The sequence below is a fragment of the Ranitomeya variabilis genome, chromosome 3 (genome assembly GCF_051348905.1).
Source record: "Ranitomeya variabilis isolate aRanVar5 chromosome 3, aRanVar5.hap1, whole genome shotgun sequence".
NCBI lineage: Eukaryota > Metazoa > Chordata > Amphibia > Anura > Dendrobatidae > Ranitomeya > Ranitomeya variabilis.
Window position 1 is genome coordinate 74,766,683 of NC_135234.1, and position 21,058 is coordinate 74,787,740.

A 21,058-nucleotide genomic window follows, 5' to 3' on the forward strand; every position below is an offset into this window, starting at 1 on the left:
CATTTCGACCTCATATTTGTCATTTTCCGATCACTCCACTATTTTCCCTCACTCCTCTCATTTTGCACTCACACCTTTTCATTTTCACCTCACACCTCTCATTTTCCTGTATATACCTGTATGTCATCTCCTGTATATAGTATATACCTGCTGTATGTCATCTCCTCCTCTATATACCTATGTGTCATCTCCTCTTTTATATAGTATACTAGATGGTGGCCCGATTCTAACGCATCGGGTATTCTAGAGTATGTATGTATGTATATAGCAGCCACATAGTATATAGCACAGGCCACGTAGTATATAGGAGCCATGTAGTATATAGCTATATACTACATGGCTCCTATATACTACGTGGCCTGTGCTATATACTATGTGGCTGCTATATACATACATACATAAATATTGTATAATACCCACTGCGTTAATACAGCCCCCACAGTATATAACACTGGCCACGTAATATATAGCAGCCACGCAGTATATAGCGCAGCCCCCGCAGTATATAACACTGGCCACGTAATATATAACACAGCCCACGCACTGCCCACGCAGTACATAGCAGCCACGCAGTATATAGCACAGCCTACGCAGTACATAGCAGCCACGCAGTATATAGCACAGCCCCCCACAGTATGTAACACTGGCCACGTAATATATAACACAGCCCACGCAGTATATAACATAGCCACCTTAGTATATAGCACAGAGATGTATATAACAGAGCCCACGCAGCATGTAACACAGCCCACGTAGTATATAGCAATGTGGGCACTATATGCGTGGTTAAAAAAGACTTAAAATAAAAAATCTACTATATAATTGTCTAAGGGTCACTTCCGTCTGTCTGTCTGTCACGGATATGGCCACGACCAATCCGACTGGCACAGTCCTTCCTCCCCGCAGTCAGTTCCCGCTCCATAATCCCCTCCAGGCAGCGCTCACACAGGGTTAATGGCAGCGGTAATGGGCCGCGGTGTAACGCACTCCGTTACCGCTGCTATTAACCCTGTGTGACCAACTTTTGACTATTGATGCTGCCTATGCGGCATCAATAGTTAAAAGATCTAATGTTAAAAATATAAAAAAAATAAAAAATAGTTATATACTCACCGTCCGTCGGCCCCTCGGATCCAGAACCAGCCTTTCCTGCTCCTCACGACGCTCCGGTGACCACTCCATGCATTGCGGTCTCGTGAGATGATGACGTAGCGGTCTCGCGAGACCGCTACGTCATCCTCTCGCGAGACCACAATGCACTCTTGGGACCGGAGCGCGCCAGGAGCGTCGGTAAACGCTTCGCCTGGATACGGGGCCAACGGAAGGTGAGTATATAACTATTTTTTATTTTAATTCTTTTTTTTATAACAGGGATATGATGCCCACATTGCTATGTACTGCGTGGGCTGTGCAATGTACTGCGTGGGCTGTGCAATGTACTGCGTGCGTGGGCTGTGCAATGTACTGCGTGCGTGGGCTGTGCAATGTACTGCGTGCGTGGGCTGTGCAATGTACTGCGTGCGTGCGTGGGCTGTGCCATGTACTGCGTGCGTGCGTGGGCTGTGCCATGTACTGCGTGCGTGGGCTGTGCCATGTACTGCGTGCGTGGGCTGTGCCATGTACTGCGTGCGTGGGCTGTGCCATGTACTGCGTGCGTGGGCTGTGCCATGTACTGCGTGCGTGGGCTGTGCCATGTACTGCGTGCGTGGGCTGTGCCATGTACTGCGTGCGTGGGCTGTGCCATGTACTGCGTGCGTGGGCTGTGCCATGTACTGCGTGCGTGGGCTGTGCCATGTACTGCGTGCGTGGGCTGTGCCATGTACTGCGTGCGTGGGCTGTGCCATGTACTGCGTGCGTGGGCTGTGCCATGTACTGCGTGCGTGGGCTGTGCCATGTACTGCGTGCGTGGGCTGTGCCATGTACTGCGTGCGTGGGCTGTGCCATGTACTGCGTGCGTGGGCTGTGCCATGTACTGCGTGCGTGGGCTGTGCCATGTACTGCGTGCGTGGGCTGTGCCATGTACTGCGTGCGTGGGCTGTGCCATGTACTGCGTGCGTGGGCTGTGCCATGTACTGCGTGCGTGGGCTGTGCCATGTACTGCGTGCGTGGGCTGTGCCATGTACTGCGTGCGTGGGCTGTGTTATATACTACATGGCCGGCCGCGAACAATCAGCGACAGGCGAAGTCCGAATCCTGTGTATTCAATGTATTATTCTAAAATCGTCATACATATTCTCGAATACCCGATGCGTTAGAATCGGGCTACCATCTAGTAAACATATACTCACCTTCCGAAGGCCCCTTGAAGTCCTGGCGCCTGTGTGCGGTGCACACGGCAGCTTCCGGTCCCAGGGTTGGTGTGAGCGCAGAACCTGTGATGACGTCGCGGTCACATGACCGTGTCGTCATGAAAGGTCCTTCTTGCATAGCATCCTTGGCATCGGAACCTGCTGCTTGCACTGCCGAGTACAGCCGCGACGGAAGGTGAGAATAACCTTTTTTTTTTATTATTATTCTTATTTGTAACATTAGATCTTTTTACTATTGATGCTGCATACGCAGCATCAATAGTAAAAATTTGGTCACGCAGGGTTAATAGCTGTGTAACAGGAGTGCATTACACCGCGCTCCGGTAACCCTGGCATTAACCCTGTGTGAGGGCTGACTGGAGGGGAGTATAGAGCGGGCGCCGGGCACTAACTGCGGGGAGGAAAGAGCGGCCATTTTGCTGCCGGACTGTGCCCGTCGCTGATTGGTCGTGGCAAAAAGCGACTTGGATTCCATGACAGACAGGCCGCGACCAATGAATATCCGTGACAGACAGAAGGACAGACAGACGGAAGTGACCCTTAGACAATTATATAGCAGATACCTGTATGTCATCTCCTCCTGTATATAGTATATATGTGTCATCTCTTTTATATAGTATATACCTGTATGTCATCTCATATATATATATATATATATATATATATATATATATATATATATATATATATATATATATATATATATATAGTATATACCTGTATGTCATCTCCTGTATATAGTATATACCTGCTGTATGTCATCGCCTCTATATACGTGTCATCTCCTCTTTTATATAGTATATACCTGTAGGTCATCTCCTCCTGTATATAGTATATACCTGTAGGTCATCTCCCCCTGTATATAGTATATACCTGTCATCTGCTCCTGTATATATTATATGTCATCTCCTCCTATATATAGTATATACACCTGTGTCATCTGCTCCTGTATATAGCATATACCTGTATGTCATCTCCTCCTGTATATAGTATATACCTGTGTCATCTCCTCCTGTATATAGTATATACAGTGGGGCAAAAAAGTATTTAGTCAGTCAGCAATAGTGCAAGTTCCATCACTTAAAAAGATGAGAGGCGTCTGTAATTTACATCATAGTTGGACCTCAACTATGGGAGACAAACTGAGAAAAAAAAATCCAGAAAATCACATTGTCTGTTTTTTTATCATTTTATTTGCATTTTATGGTGGAAAATAAGTATTTGGTCAGAAACAAACAATCAAGATTTCTGGCTCTCACAGACCTGTAACTTCTTCTTTAAGAGTCTCCTCTTTCCTCCACTCATTACCTGTAGTAATGGCACCTGTTTAAACTTATCAGTATAAAAAGACACCTGTGCACACCCTCAAACAGTCTGACTCCAAACTCCACTATGGTGAAGACCAAAGAGCTGTCAAAGGACACCAGAAACAAAATTGTAGCCCTGCACCAGGCTGGGAAGACTGAATCTGCAATAGCCAACCAGCTTGGAGTGAAGAAATCAACAGTGGGAGCAATAATTAGAAAATGGAAGACATTCAAGACCACTGATAATCTCCCTCGATCTGGGGCTCCACGCAAAATCCCACCCCGTGGGGTCAGAATGATCACAAGAATGGTGAGCAAAAATCCCAGAACCACGCGGGGGGACCTAGTGAATGAACTGCAGAGAGCTGGGACCAATGTAACAAGGCCTACCATAAGTAACACACTACGCCACCATGGACTCAGATCCTGCAGTGCCAGACGTGTCCCACTGCTTAAGCCAGTACATGTCCGGGCCCGTCTGAAGTTTGCTAGAGAGCATTTGGATGATCCAGAGGAGTTTTGGGAGAATGTCCTATGGTCTGATGAAACCAAACTGGAACTGTTTGGTAGAAACACAACTTGTCGTGTTTGGAGGAAAAAGAATACTCAGTTGCATCCATCAAACACCATACCTACTGTAAAGCATGGTGGTGGAAACATCATGCTTTGGGGCTGTTTCTCTGCAAAGGGGCCAGGACGACTGATCTGTACATGAAAGAATGAATGGGGCCATGTATCGTGAGATTTTGAGTGCAAACCTCCTTCCATCAGCAAGGGCATTGAAGATGAAACGTGGCTGGGTCTTTCAACATGACAATGATCCAAAGCACACTGCCAGGGCAACGAAGGAGTGGCTTCGTAAGAAGCATTTCAAGGTCCTGGAGTGGCCTAGCCAGTCTCCAGATCTCAACCCTATAGAAAACCTTTGGAGGGAGTTGAAAGTCCGTGTTGCCAAGCGAAAAGCCAAAAACATCACTGCTCTAGAGGAGATCTGCATGGAGGAATGGGCCAACATACCAACAACAGTGTGTGGCAACCTTGTGAAGACTTACAGAAAACGTTTGACCTCTGTCATTGCCAACAAAGGATAGATTACAAAGTGTTGAGATGAAATTTTGTTTCTGACCAAATACTTATTTTCCACCATAATATGCAAATAAAATGATAAAAAAAACAGACAATGTGATTTTCTGGATTTTTTTTTCTCAGTTTGTCTCCCATAGTTGAGGTCTACCTATGATGTAAATTACAGACGCCTCTCATCTTTTTAAGTGGTGGAACTTGCACTATTGCTGACTGACTAAATACTTTTTTGCCCCACCGTACCTGTGTGTCATCTCCTCCTGTATATAGTATATACCTGTGTCATCTCCCCTGTAAATAGTATATACCTGTGTGTCATCTCCTCCTGTATATAGTATATATCTGTATGTCATCTCCTCCTGTATTAGACCTCGTTCACACGTTATTTGGTCAGTATTTTTACCTCAGTATTTGTAAGCTAAATTGGCAGCCTGATAAATCCCCAGCCTACAGGAAGCCCACCCCCTGGCAGTATATATTAGCTCACACATACACATAATATACTGGTCATGTGACTGACAGCTGCCGGATTCCTATATGGTACATTTGTTGCTCTTGTAGTTTGTCTGCTTATTAATCAGATTTTTATTTTTGAAGGATAATACCAGACTTGTGTGTGTTTTAGGGCGAGTTTCATGTGTCAAGTTGTGTTGAGTTGCGTGTGGCGACATGCATGTAGCGACTTTTGTGAGATGAGTTTTGTGTGGCGACATGCGTGTAGCAACTTTTTGTGTGTCGAGTTGCATGTGACAGGTTAGTGTAGCAAGTTGTGTGCAGCAAGTTTTGTGCATGGTGAGTTTACCTGCTGTATGTCATCTCCTCTATATACCTATGTGTCATCTCCTCTTTTATATAGTATATACCTGTATGTCATCTCCCCTGTATATAGTATATACCTGCTGTATGTCATCTCCTCCTCTATATACCTGTGTCATCTCCTCTTTTATATAGTATATACCTGTAAGTCATCTCCTCCTGTATATAGTATATACCTGTAAGTCCTCTCCTCCTGTATATAGTATATATCTTTGTCATCTCCCCCTGTATATAGTATATACCTATGTCATCTGCTCCTGTATATAGTATATACCTGTAAGTCCTCTCCTCCTGTATATAGTATATATCTTTGTCATCTCCTCCTGTATATAGTATATACCTGTATGTCATCTCCTCCTGTATTTAGTATATACCTGTACCAAACCAAACTGCTGCATGACCAGCTCTATCCTCACCTACTGTATTCTCACCCATCCCTTGTAGATTGTGAGCCTTCGCGGGCAGGGTCCTCTCTCCTCCTGTACCAGTTATGACTTGTATTGTTTAAGATTATTGTACTTGTTTTTATTATGTATACCCCTCCTCACATGTAAAGCGCCATGGAATAAATGGCGCTATAACAATAAATAATACCTGTAAGTCATCTCCTCTGTGTCATCTGCTCCTGTATATAGTATATACCTTTATGTCATCTCATGTATATAGTATGGATTGTCGCTCTGATCCCATGCTGTCACATTACCTCACTGCATTGTCACGCTGATCCTATGCTGTCACATTACCTCACAGGGTTACCGCTCTGATCTCATGCTGTCACATTACCTCACAGGGTTACCGCTCTGATCCCATGCTCTCACATTACCTCACAGGATTGCCGCTCTGATCCCATGCTCTCACATTGCCTCATCGGATCGCTGCTCTGATCCCATGCTGTCACATTACCTCACAGGATTGCTGCTCTGATCCCATGCTGTCACATTACCTCACAGGATTGCCGCTCTGATCCCATTGCTCTCACATTGCCTCATCGGATCGCTGCTCTGATCCCATGCTCTCACATTACCTCACAGGGTTACCGCTCTGATCCCATGCTGTCACATTACCTCACAGGGTTACTGCTCTGATCCCATGCTCTCACATTACCTCACAGGGTTACTGCTCTGATCCCATGCTCTCACATTACCTCACAGGGTTACTGCTCTGATCCCATGCTCTCACATTGCCTCATAGGATTGCTGCTCTGATCCCATGCTCTCACATTACTTCACAGGATTGCCGCTCTGATCCCATTGCTCTCACATTGCCTCATCGGATCGCTGCTCTGATCCCATGCTCTCACATTACCTCACAGGGTTACCGCTCTGATCCTATGCTGTCACAGTACCTCACAGGGTTACCGCTCTGATCTCATGCTCTCACATTACCTCACAGGGTTACTGCTCTGATCCCATGCTGTCACATTACCTCACAGGGTTACCGCTCTGATCCCATGCTGTCACATTACCTCACAGGGTTACCGCTCTGATCCCATGCTCTCACATTACCTCACAGGGTTACCGCTCTGATCCCATGCTCTCACATTACCTCACAGGGTTACCGCTCTGATCCCATGCTGTCACATTACCTCACAGGGTTACCGCTCTGATCCCATGCTCTCACATTACCTCACAGGGTTACCGCTCTGATCCCATGCTGTCACATTACCTCACAGGGTTACCGCTCTGATCCCATGCTGTCACATTACCTCACAGGGTTACCGCTCTGATCCCATGCTGTCACATTACCTCACAGGGTTACCGCTCTGATCCCATGCTGTCACATTACCTCACAGGGTTACCGCTCTGATCCCATGCTCTCACATTACCTCACAGGATTGCCGCTCTGATCCCATGCTGTCACATTACCTCACAGGGTTACCGCTCTGATCCCATGCTGTCACATTACCTCACAGGATTGCCGCTCTGATCCCATGCTCTCACATTACCTCACAGGGTTACCGCTCTGATCCCATGCTCTCACATTACCTCACAGGGTTACCGCTCTGATCCCATGCTGTCACATTACCTCACAGGGTTACCGCTCTGATCCCATGCTCTCACATTACCTCACAGGATTGCCGCTCTGATCCCATGCTGTCACATTACCTCACAGGGTTACCGCTCTGATCCCATGCTGTCACATTACCTCACAGGGTTACCGCTCTGATCCCATGCTCTCACATTACCTCACAGGGTTACCGCTCTGATCCCATGCTCTCACATTACCTCACAGGGTTACCGCTCTGATCCCATGCGCTCACATTACCTCACAGGGTTACCGCTCTGATCCCATGCTCTCACATTACCTCACAGGGTTACCGCTCTGATCCCATGCTCTCACATTACCTCACAGGGTTACCGCTCTGATCCCATGCTGTTGCGTGGCTGAAAAAAATGAACGTATCACTGTGCTCTGAAAGTGTAAACGTTGGGCATGTGCAAAGTTCCGTTGACATGGCGCCCACAAACTATTTCTGCTAAATCTGCTTTATAAGCCAAATAACACTTCTTCAATTCCAAGTCCTGAGGTGTGTCCAAACTGTAGTTTTGGCCCTCATATATTGCCACGTTTTGGTTAAATTGTTTTACAAATTGTGGGATCCATTTTCTCCTTTTGCTCCCTTTTGAAAATGGAAACTAATGGGGCCAGAACAACATGGGCAAACACTTAGCAAATGAGATTTAATGTAGATAAATTCACCTAGGACGAAGTAATCCTATTGCTTCATATACATTAAACGCGAGTATACGCGGGACTACAGAATAGAAGAAGGACTTGTGTATTCTGGTTACAAGTAAGCTGAGCAGCAGTACTCAGTGTCAAGCAGCAGCCGCAAAAGCAAACAAGATCTTAGGATGTATAAAAAGAGCGTTAATATCCCGCGATCCCAATGTATTATTACCCCTTTATAAATCACTGGTGAGGCCACATCTAGAATATGGGTCCAGTTTTTGGATCCATATATTAAAAAGGATATTCAGAAGTTACAAAGACTGGGAACTAGATTATTACAAGGGATTTAAGGCCTCTAAGGAGAGGTTGGAAAAGTTGGGCTTGTTTAGCTTAGAAAAAAAAGGTGCCTCAGAGGGCATCATTACATAAATATGTGTGGCCAGTACAAAGCACTGGCATATGAATTAATCCTTCCAAAGGCCATACTGAGGACTAGGGGGCACTTATTACGTGTGGAAGAAAGGAGATTCCGGCAGCTAAACAGGGAAGGATTCTTTACAGTTAGAGCAGTGAGAATGTGGGATGCCGACCACAGGAGGTAGTAATGGCGGACACTGTAACAACTTTTAAAAAGGGCTGGAGGATTTCCTTGACACGCATAACATTGTGGGTCATAGTTAAATTAGTGACAAAATGTACAATTGGTGGAGAAAGGTTGAACTTGATGGACCTAGGTCTTTTATCAACCTATGTAACGTTTTGGTGGAGAAAATATAATTTATTTATTTTTTTTCAAGAACCAACGTGATAAAATTCTTTTAAATGCTTGAGGGGACAAAATGCTCATCACGCCCCTAGAAGAACCCCTTGTTTCAAAAATGGGGCCACTTGTAGTTGGTTGTTCAGGGACTCTGCAAATGCAGCATAGCATAGCATCCACAATCTTATTTAGCCAAATTCACTCTTCAAAAATTACTCCTTCCCTTCCAAGCCCTCCTGTATGTCCAAAGAGTAGCTTCTGACCACATATGGGATATTACCACGTTACGAGAAATTGTGCAACAAAATCATGGGATCTATTTTTCGTTATATATATATATATTTATTACTTTCAGGGGTGCTATGGGGAGTCCCCCAAAGTCCCTACAAAAGTCAATATGTTTCTTTAAAAGAAAAATAAATGGGAATTTCAATGAAACTATGAACAATTGCTTTTCTATTTAAATATCCTGGAAAAAAAACAAAACTAAACTATAAAAATGTTAATAAAATGATGGTGACAAAGTAGATATGTGGGAAATGTTATTTATTCACTATTTTTGTGCGGAATCTGAGTTGAGGGCATAAAATTTCAAAGTTTGAAAATTGCTGATTTTCCAGAATTCCCAGCAAATTTGAGATGTTTTCATGAATAGGCAAAACGTATTGCCCTATGTTTATTTCTAGGCTAAAGTACAATGTTTTTGTTTTTTTTTCTTCGTAAAACAATCTTAAGAATCACTGGATAGTTAGAAGTGTTCCCAAATTATTGCAACAGAAAGTGACATGTCAGATTGAAAAAAATTGGGCATGGTCACTGGCTGGAGGTAGTGATGAGCGAGCGTGCTCGGATAAGTTGATATTACCTTATAAGGTGTTATCTGAGCATGCTCGTGTCTTCGAGTAGTTTCGGCGTGCTCGACAAATTTGGTCTAGTCGTCGCGTCTGCATGTCTCGTGGCTGTTAGACAGCCGCAACACATGCAGGGCTTTCCTGTTCGTTAGGCAATCCCTGCATATCGCACAGCCATGAGACATGCAGCTTCAGCGACTTGAGCATAGTATACAAACATGCCGAAATGCTCATTTAACACTCAAGCATGCTCAGATAACACCTTATCCTAGCACGTTCGCTCATCACTAGCTGGAGGGAAGGGGTTAAGTGTTTCGGCTAAGAAATTTTTCTTATAGTTCCTGTTAAAGGAAATATTTCTCTTCAGCTTTATATCTGTAAACCCTGTCTGGCGCTCATCTTGGCTACATACGTAGGACGGCAGTGGGGAAGCAACAGAGGTCACAATCCGCTCACTATAGATAAGGAAAAAGAAATGTTGTGTTTGACTGGTCATTTCATGGCTTATAAGCCGCGTCCTGGCTTTAATACTGCGCATCAAACCCCTGGGAGGAAATCCTGACCAACGCCAAATCATCGGCTCTTCTTTTGGTGTTGGAAGAGATTAGTTATAAAGGATTACACAGGACTGCGGCTCCACATCACGCACACAGTCTCCAGCCTTCGCCATTATAGTCACTCATTAAAATCCTCGTCCTCTTTGTTTTCTGCCTTTTCCAGTACAAAGAAATAATAGATACATACGTACATCCGTCTTTATAAGAGTTGGTGGATTTCAGCGCTGCAGCTAATAATGGCAGAACTCTCACAGCACATGAACTTCTCTTTGAACTAAGACACAAGTAAGATCCATTATTGAAGGCTCTGCGGCTGCTCAACTATAGAAACTGGAAAAGGCATGTTTCACAGAGTTAAAAAAAAAGACAAAAAATCTTCAGTTTCTTTTAAGTTAAAGCAAAAAAAATGGATCCAGTTTGTAGAGAAGTATTTATTGAAGAAAAACACAATAGTAAATATTTAAAGGAAAAAAAAAATGTATGAAAGTACCCTAAATAAATTGTTTTGGTCTCATGGATTTTGTATTTTATGTACTAAGGTCTTCAGTTCTTCTGAAATGGAAGAAGGATGGAGTAATAACGGCTTGTCCAGCTCCATTTATTTATTTATTTTTTTTGAACAGTTAAACCAGGCTCCTCCTGGCCTGGCGGGTTTCGTTACTTCCTCTCTGCTTTGTACTCACTGGTAGAGGAAGCAAGGAGCCCACAGGGGACCCCGGCAAAGCTTTGGAACAGTAGCGGGCGAGTGGGTAGGGGTGTATGCTTTTGTGTTAAAAAGTCGATGATGAACCTGGTAATAATAAAAAAAACACGTTTATCTACTTTTTACTTTGTCTCTGAAATTTCCATAGATTAGTGATCTTCGAGATGTTGCAGAATTACACCTCCCAGAACACATTGACACCCACGGGCAATGCTCATTGTTATAGCTGGAGAGCCATAGTTTAGAACCCATTAGTATAAATACATAAAATTAATCCAGCTCACAATATGACATATCCTTTGCTTCCACATTTTGACACTGTATTTTTGAGGCTCCGAACAAGCAAGCAATGGGAAAAGAACAAACCTTGTTCTTTATTTTTTTTTCTATAAATAATACTTCCATTTCCAAGACTTATCTCGTGCTGCGCCAGTTTTCTGGAATGCACTACCCCAGACAATCTGATTAATACCTTTCCCCCACATTTGTAAGTGTGCTGTAAAAACCTCTTTTCTCTTTAGACAGGCCTATCGCCTCACTTCACTAATCTTGCTCTCCACTCTTCTCCCTTTGTAAATTTTCCTCAGAATCTGGACCTTCTTATTCATGTTTCCACATCCTCCATGCACTCAGTAGCACTTGGTGTCTGTACTTATACTGATTCTGGATGATGACTGCTTCAGCCCAGCTATAGATGTTTGTTTATACCCCATTTTGTTTTTCTTCTTCCATATTTTCCACCTTTTACAATGTAGCTACAACTATTAATATAAAGGTGGTGCCACATTCTTACATATAGGCTAATAGCCCTGTGTGGGGGAAGGATAGTGACCATTGTCTCGAGCCGTGGTCATCACTGCATGAAATCCTGGCAATGCTGTATTTCCACATAACTTTTTTCTCAATTCTTAGAGTTGAGACTTTGTGTGTTTGTTGCCTTTAATGATCTGACTATTTCATGTGTGTTTTACAGGTTCGATGTGATCACATTTAAAGCTGGCAGATTCTGTTCTGGCATCAATCTATGGATACAGTGTATCCGCATTAGAACGATTGTGACACTACTCGGCCGTGATGACAGACTGGCAGCATCTTCAGGGCTTCGCTTCAGTTCTTCCAATGCAGTGTAAAGGAGACTATTATTTATAAACTGTGCGTTTGTGAGAAATACAGTGGGGGGGGGGGGGGGGGGGAGAGAGTATGTAGTCAGCTAACAATTGTGCAAGTTCTCCCACTTAAAAAGATGAGAGAGGCCTGTAATTGACATCATAGGTAGACCACAACGATGGGAGTCAAAAGGAGAAAACAAATCGAGAAAATCACCTTGTCTGATCTGGCAAGATTTATTTAGCAAATTATGGTGGAAATAGGTATTTGGTCATTAGCAAAAGTTCATCTCAATATTTTATTATATATCCTTTGTTGGCAATGACAGTGGTCAAACGTTTTCAGTAAGTCTTCACAAGGTTAGCACACACGGTTGGTGGTATGTTGCTCCATTCCTCCATGCAGATCTCTAGAGCAGTGATGATTTGGGCCTGTCGCTGGGCAACAGGGACTTTCGACTCACTACAAAGGTTTTCTATGGGGTGGAGATCTGGAGACTGGCTAGGCCACTCCAGGACCTTCATATGCTTCTTACAAAGCCACTCCTTCGTTGCCCTGGCGGTGTGCTTGGGAATCATGCTGAAAGACCCATCTACGTTTCATCTTCAATGCCCTTGTTGATGGAAGGAGGTTTGCACTCAAAATCTCATGATACATGGCCCCATTCTTTCTTTCATGTACATGGATCTGTTGTCCTGATCCCAGCCACAAAGCATGATGTTGCCACCTCCATGCTTGACAGTAGGTATGGTGTTCTTCGGATGCAACGCAGCATTCTGTCTCCTCCAAACATGACGAGTTTTGTTTCTACCAATCAGTTATACTTTGGTTTCATCAGACCATATGACATTCTCCCAATACTCATCTGGATAATCCAAATGCTCTCTAGCAAACTTCAGACAGGCCTGGACATGTATTGGCTTAAGCAGGGTGACACGTCTGGCACTGCAGGATCTGAGTCCCTGGCAGCGTAGTGTGTTATTGATGGTAGCCTTTGTTACGGTGGTCCCAGCTCTATGCAGGTCATTAACTAGGTCCCCTCGTGTGGTTCTGGGATTTTTGCTCACCATTCTTCTAATCATTTTGACCCCTCACGGTGAGATCTTGCGTGGAACCCCAAATCGAGGGAGATTAATTATCAGTGGTCTTGTATGTCTTCCATTTTCTTATTATTGCTCCCACAGTTGATTTCATCACACCAAGCTGCTTGCCTATTGCAGATTCAGTCTTCCCAGCCTGGTACAGGGCTACCGTTTTGTTTCTGGTGTCCTTCAATAGCTCTTTGGTCTTCACCATAGTGGAATTTGGAGTCAGACTGTTTGAGGTTGTGGACAGGTGTCTTTTATACTGATAACAAGTTCAAACAGGTGCAGTTACTACAGGTAATGAGTGGAGGACAGAGGAGCCTCGTAAAGAAGAAGTTGCTGGTCTGTGAGAGCCAGAAATCTTGCAAGTTTTTAGGTGACCAAATACTTATTTTCCACCATAATTTGCAAAATAAATCTTGCAAAATCAGACAATGTGATTTTCTGGATTTGTTTTCTCATTTTGACTCTCATAGTTGTGATCTACCTATGATGTCAATTACAGGCCTCTCTCATCTTAAGTGGGAGAACTTGCACAATTGGTGACTGACTAAATACTTGTTTCCCCACTGTGCATGGAAAAGCCATTCTTTGTTTTCTAATGTGAAAGTATAAATATTTTTTAATAAAAATTTAAAATTTGTTGAAGAAATGTATTGTCATTGTTGTGGGAAAGAATATTATCAAGCAATAATTATACAGAGAACTACTCCAGTTTAGGACGTCATGAACCGTGCACTGGACTTGAAACATTTAAAGGGGTTGTCTGATCTTCTGATCTCCTTATAGTGTGCGCACCGCATACTGCCAGGATTCTCTGGTATTGGCATCAATAGCAGGTGGTCACGCGACCTCAGATATGTGAGCTGTATAATTCTGGCCACAATCTGACTAAACGTGCACAGCCTCAGTCAATTCACTTGTATTGCATGTGCCATATTTGCGGTTATGCCTGGAATCCCAGCAACTTTTATCACAAACGCCGAACACTGTCTTCTCCCAGAAGTCTGTTGCAACATTTGGAGATCCAGGACAAGAGAGAGACAGAAGAGATACATTTTTCCAGCTCAAAAGTCCGGATCACCTATTGTTTTCAATGGGATCCGGGTTCTGGTTGAAGTTTGGGTATAGGTCCGGTAACTTGGACTGGAATTTTGGAATAAAGTTTGTCTGGTACAAGAACCCAAACTTCCATGAGTCCGCTACATCCCTAAGCTCATGTGTTATTGACAAACTTGCTCACTTTTTCTTGTTCATGAGCTTGGCCGGTTGCACAGTTGTCCTGTACTCTCAATACAGTTCTTGGTAATAAATACTTGTTCCTATGGACACTTGACTATATTTAAGGACATGTGGGAAGATCTCGTCTATGAAAACTCATCACATTTGAGATTTTATTTCAAGTACCATTACACCTTAGTGGTACCAAAATTGTCATAATTTAGAGTCTAGAGTCAAAACCACATCCCTGATTATGAACACTGGAGTAAAAGACATAGATCCGAGGTCATGTAACCATAGTCATAAGAGAGAGCTATAACAATGTGGAGCATAAACCTAAAGGGATTGTCAACATGTGCTAAATAAAAGAAAAATACTGAAATTCGAGCCAATTGCATCTTACGGAAAAGTTGAGTTTTACATAGATATACTATTTACACCAATCAAGACCAGCGTGATTCACACCTGTCTTGAGGGGACATGCTCCTGATTCATGAATAGGGCCACGCCTCTGACGAGTGGCATACTCCTCCGTCAGGTACTGGAGTGACGCAGGGCACATCACAGCTCGTTATGAATGAGAATGGGCTGTGGCGTCACACCCCAACTTAGCACATTTCAGCAGAGCTGGAAGAAGCTGGGGTGAGGATGCCAAAAGTTGCAGTTTTGCCAACATTTTTGCTAAAAAATAGGATATCTCAGTTGCGCCTAATTTTTGCAACTTTTAAAAGCTTTTACACCAGAATTCTGGCATGACAACTTTGACTAATTGGGCCCTAAGTGATTGCTGAGTGTCTGTCAGCACAAAGTGTTCAAACCAAGCACAGGTGCTCTGGTCGCCCCTGGCATGGCCAAATACTTCAGGTCACCCTTCCCACTCACTTACTTTATATCTATCTCTGCCTTCCTTTTCCAGCTTAGGCTTTACAGGAGCCAAAGAAAATTAGAGATAGATGGAAAACACGTAGGTGGGAAGGTGCACAGAACATTTTGGCCACATCATGAGTGCGCCTAGTGCCTGCTTTTTAACAAATCGTTTTATGCTGCCAGACATCCTTAGGGCAGTCTCACACGTCCAGATAATTCCGGTACCGGAAACAATCGGTACCGGAATTATCCGTGTCCGTGTGCCCCTACGTTTCTGGTGTACATCAGTGTGGCACACGTGTGCCGCCTGTGTGCCCACTGGGTACCACACGCACCGTGCTGGGTACCACACGTACAAGCATCTGGTGCTGAATCCGCGATTCATATCTTCCCTGCAGCAGCGTTTGCTGCATAGAAGATATGAATAATAGTGTTCAAAAGAAAGATCTATCTGTCCCCCGTCCTCCCACCCCCTGTGCGCCCCCCCCCCCCCCCCCCGCTGTTCTGAAAATACCCGCCTCCCTCGTAGTGTCCTGTCCTGGCCGCACCTTCTCCTGTATGCGGTCACGTGGGGCCGCTCATTTACAGTCATGAATAGGCGGCTCCACCCCTATGGGAGGTGGAGCCACATTCATGACTGTAATCGGCGGCCCCACGTGACCGCATACAGTAGAAGGTGCGGCCAGGACAGGAAGCAGCGACAGCCAACGAGGGAGCCGGGTGAGTGTGATAATAGATGCTGAAAAAAATTACCTATTGAGGTATGAAGTGACACATTAGTGAATGACAGTAAAAAAGATCTTTATTGACAAATAGTTTTAAAATTACAATTTTTAAAAAGACAGGATGATGTAAACAATTGGACCTCCAAAAAGTAAACAGGTGGTGACCCGCGATTCCCAGTGGCAAGGTTTTTTATATAGATATACATATAAGGTGTTACTATAAATAGTTACTAAATAGTAACACCTTATATGTATATTTATATAAAAAACCTTGCCACTGGGAATCGCGGGTCACCACCTGTTTACTTTTTGGAGGTCCAATTGTTTACATCATCCTGTCTTTTTAAAAATTGTAATTTTAAAACTATTTGTCAATAAAGATCTTTTTTACTGTCATTCACTAATGTGTCACTTCACACCTCAATAGGTAATTTTTTTCAGCATGCAGCATGTCTACGCAAGATAAATAGCACTATTCTAAAAAAAAGGATGTGGTGATTCCGCACGTGTTCAATGAAAATGTATAGGATGCAGTGACTCTGCACGTGTTAAATGAACACATGCGGAATCACCGCGCGTACAAAATCCAGCAGCGCTTTGGACGGTGTGGGAGTCCGCTGGGTTCAAAGCGCTCTAAATACACCACGTGGAAACATACAATTACAGTAAAGAATCTCATTTACTTTGGATCTGGGGGCAGCGAATCTAACCCAAAATCTACTTTGCAAACCTGAGTAACCTAAAGCATGCTGTGGATTTAAGAATTATATTTAAAAAAATTACATACAGTGGGGAAACAGGATCTTACGTACCGGTAATAGGATTTACGGAGTCCACGACAGCACCCACTGAGAGAGGGGATCCGTCCAACATCAGGACAGGAACCTACAGGTTAAAAAGGGTGGCGGTCCTCCTCGTCTTCTCCGTTGTGTTTCAGAGTATGAGGGGAACCGCCCATCGCATTAGTACACAATAATTATCTTATTTACACTACAAAATACTATCACCTCTATAGAGTGAAAATTTAATAACACACTTCCCCTTAGAGTGTAGGAAACCAAGTGAATATGGGGTGGGGGTGAATGTGTGGGGGCTGTTGTGGACTCCGTAAAATCCTATTACCGGTATGCAATATCCGGTTTTCCTATGTCCACGACAGCACCCACTGAGAAACTTTCAGAGACTGTCACCCGGGACGAACTACAGCACTAAGTGCTGATCGCCCAAAGTCTAGCCCGGAGGTAGATGACAGATCAAGACGGTAGTGTCTATAAAAGGTGGAAGGTGAAGACCGCGTTGCCGCCTTACAAATCAAATGCCATGGCCCGCACTGAGTGAGCTCTCACTTCCTCTGGTGGAGATTCCCGTTTGGCCGAATAAGCTAAGCAGATTGCATCTCTTATCCACCGGACGATAGTGTTCTTTGTGACATTTGACCCTGAAAGGAGACAAACAGCTCCCTACTCTGCCTCCAAGCTTGATTCCTTTCTAAGTACTCTAGTACAGCTCTTTTAACATCTAGAGTATGGAACTTTTGTTCCTCCACTGTAGCTATCATAAAAGGATGGTAAATAGATCTCTTGGCTCCTATGAAACTTAGAAGCGACATTTGGTAAATAGGCTGGGTGTGGTTTCAAAACTAACTTATCCTGATAAACCATCAAGAATGGAGCGTCTATTGATAGTTCCTGAATGTCCCTGACTCGTCTTGCAGAAGTTAAGGCTACTAACAAAACTTTTTTAAGGATCAGAACCTTAACCGAGGCTGGCTCTAAGGGCTCAAAAGGGGGACTTGTCAATGCGTCTAGCACAAGGTTTAAAACCCATGGAGGCAATCTAGTAACACGTACTGGGTTACTGCGTTCACAGGCTTTTATGAACCTATATACAGTGGCCCCAGAGCCGACACCTGTACTTTAAGTGTATTGACAGATAACCCAACACTCTCTGCCCTTCTGCAAGAATTCCAGAATCGCTGGAATTGGAACCTGGTCTGACAGGAACTGAGTGAAATGACAAAAATTTCCTCCAGGTCTTATGATAAATCTTTGTGGGAACTTCTTTCCTACTCTTCAATAAGGTGGAGACTAGAGCTTCTGAAAATCATCTATGCCTCAGCAGCTCCCTCTCAAATTCCACGCTGTCAAGCGGAGACCCTCAGTCTGTGGATGACGGAATGGGCCTTGAGAGAGAAGCCCCGGCTTAGTAGCACCCAAGAGTCGGTCACGGACATCGCCCTTAGCCAGGAAACCAAGGCCTCGGGCCAGAAGGGGGCAATTAGAATCACTCTCGCTTCTTTCTTCCTGAGGACAAGTGGAATCTGATACATCGGAGGAAACGCGTAGGCCAGAGTATAATCCCACTGGACCTGAAGGGAGTCCACCACCTCTGGCTGGTCTGATGCCTGCAGTGACGCAAACCTCCTGACCTGCCTGTTGCTTCTTGTGGCGTCAAGGTCTATGACCGGAAGGCCCCATAAGTGTACGATCCGCCTGAAAACCTGTCGGTCTAGGAACCATTCCCCCTGGCGCAAGGAGTGTCGACTGAGAGTCTGCCTGAACATTCTGCTCCCCTCTGATGTGAAGGGCCGACAGGGAGAGGAGGTGATTTTCGGCCAAGGTGAGTATGTCGTCTGCGATGGACATCAGTGATTGTGACTTTGTCCCCTGTTGACGATTCAAACAGGCTACCAATATAATGTTTTCAGTGTGTATCCGTACATGGGAGTCCCGCATAGTCGGTAGAAACTCGAGAAGCGCATACTTCACCGCCTTTAACTCTTTTGGGTTTGAGGAACCCTGTGCCTCCCTGGTCATCCATTTCCCCTGGGCTAGTTTGTCTCCTATGTGAGCTCACCACCCACAGGGACTGGCATCTGTCGTTACTATATGGTCCGGTTTTATCCCCCATGGCATCCCTTTGGACAGATGTAGCGGGTCTAGCCACTAGGATAGACTGCTGCCTCAACTGACAACTGCAATCTCTTTCTTAGGTGGCCTTGCAGCCTCCTTTCTGCCTCGAGCACCTCGTTCTGTAGTGTCCTGGTGTGAAACAGCCCACTGTACAGCTGGTATAAAAGACGTCAGAGAACCCAGCATGGACATTGCATCTTTCACAGACAGATCTGGATTGTCCATTATTTTTCCGACTTTGCAGATGATGCCTAATTTTTTGTCCTCTGGAAGAAAACAATGTTGAACTACTGACTCCAGGAGGATGCACATGAATCTTTGACAGTTCAAGGGAACTAGCCTTGATTTCTTCAGATTGACCAACCAACCTAGACCCTGTAGGGACGATATATGGTTCAGCCGGGTGCTACACTGAATGGCCGACCCCCCCACTATGCAGAAGGAATCCAGCAGCTTGTCTCTAGGAATCTCAGATCGTATCCATCTGGATCTGGCAGTACAGGTACTCGCAATAGCTGGTTTGAATGCCCCGGCCAATGATTCCCACATCCACTTCAGGAACATCTCTGTTGTGAATTCTGTTGTGGGTTCTGCTCTTGGGCTCCCTCCTGTGGTTATAAGTGGTAGTGCTGCTGTTTGTCCTTCACAGCAGTCATCAGGTGCGACCACTTTGGACGGAGCTATTTAGTCTGGCCTCACCCTTTGGTGAGTGCCAGTTGCCCATTGTATTCTGGAGAATTCACATCTCTGCTTGGTTTCTCCTGCTGGATTGTCCAAATTATCAAAGATAAGTCCTGGCTTTGTTTTTGCAGTCCACATGCGGTGGACTTTATAGTTCAGTGAATTGCTAGGTTTTTTCTTGTCCAGCTTTGTCTGTGTAAGGATTTATTCAGCCAAACTGGAAGCTCTGGAGTTGCAGAGTTACCCTCCATGCCTTTAGTTAGGCGTGGAGATTTTTGTATTCTCTGTGTGGATTTTTGTAGTATTTTAATACTGACCGCACAGTACTCTGCCCTGTCTTTTCTTTCTAGGTAGCATGGCCTCCTTTGCTAAATTCTGTTTTCAGTCTGCGTTTGTAATTTCCCTCTCCTCTCACAGTCAATATTTGTGGGGGCTGTCTTTCCTTTGGAAATTTTCTCAGAGGCAAGATAGTTTTCCTGTTTCTTTCTTTAGGGGTAATTAGTCCTCCGGCTGTGACGAGGTGTCTAGGGAGTGACAGGAACATCCCACGGCTACTTCTAGTTGCGGTGTTAAGTTCAGGGTCTGCGGTCTGTATAGAGGCCACCTACTCCAGAGCTGTTATGGACCTGGTGGTTAGGTGCACCCGGAATAACCTGATAGTATACACGGAATCGGGACTAGCTCTGGGGAAGTGGGAACTCTGCTGACCGCAAACCCTACTCCTATCACACAACTAGATATAGCCGTGGAGCGTGCCTGACTCTGCCTAGACACCTCTTCACAGCCTAAGAGCTAACTACCCCTAAAGATAGGAAACAAAGCCTCACCTTGCCTCAGAGAAATTCCCCAAAGGTAAAGGCAGCCCCCCACAAGTATTAACTGTGAGTTAAGAGGAATATACAAACACAGGAATTAAATAGGTTTCAGCAAAGGAGGCCAGTCTAACTAAACAGATTGAGGATAGGAAAGAGATCTTTGCGGTCAACAAAAAAACTACAAATAACCACACAGAGTGTGCAAAAAGACCCCTGCACCGACTCACGGTGCGGTGGTGCCACTCTGCACCCCCAGAGCTTCCAACTAGCAAGGAAATATCATGGTTGCAAGCTGGACTAGAATTTTAGCAAGAGATCAATGAGCAAAAAATAAACAAGCAGGAACTTAGCTTCTGCTGGAATAGACAGGTCCTCAGAAAGGTCCCAAAGAGATCTGAACCAATGCTAAGACATCGACAGCTGGCATACACTAACGATCTGAGTGGAGTTAAATAGAGAAGCCAGTCTAGCAACAAATGAGGAGCAGGTGAGGAAAGCACCTCAATGGCTAGTAGCTCCACTCACAGCCACCAGAGGGAGTTCACAGACAGAACTCGCCGAAGTACCATTCATGACCACAGGAGGG

General features: G+C 44.6%; 1 protein-coding gene across 4 annotated transcripts in view; it reads left to right on the forward strand.

Moving 5' to 3' along the window:
- The window catches only part of ZRSR2 (zinc finger CCCH-type, RNA binding motif and serine/arginine rich 2), a 28,695-nt gene extending 14,801 nt beyond the window's left edge, over window positions 1–13,894 (forward strand). For 2 of the 4 annotated variants that reach the window (XM_077294184.1, XM_077294187.1), the window contains one exon: window positions 12,033–13,894. The gene's annotated coding sequence lies outside the window, so the exon portion shown is untranslated. The remainder of the gene's footprint in view (window positions 1–12,032) is intronic. The other 2 variants (XM_077294185.1, XM_077294188.1) reach the window with 1 other exon arrangement.
- The last annotated feature ends 7,164 nt before the right edge of the window (window positions 13,895–21,058 follow it).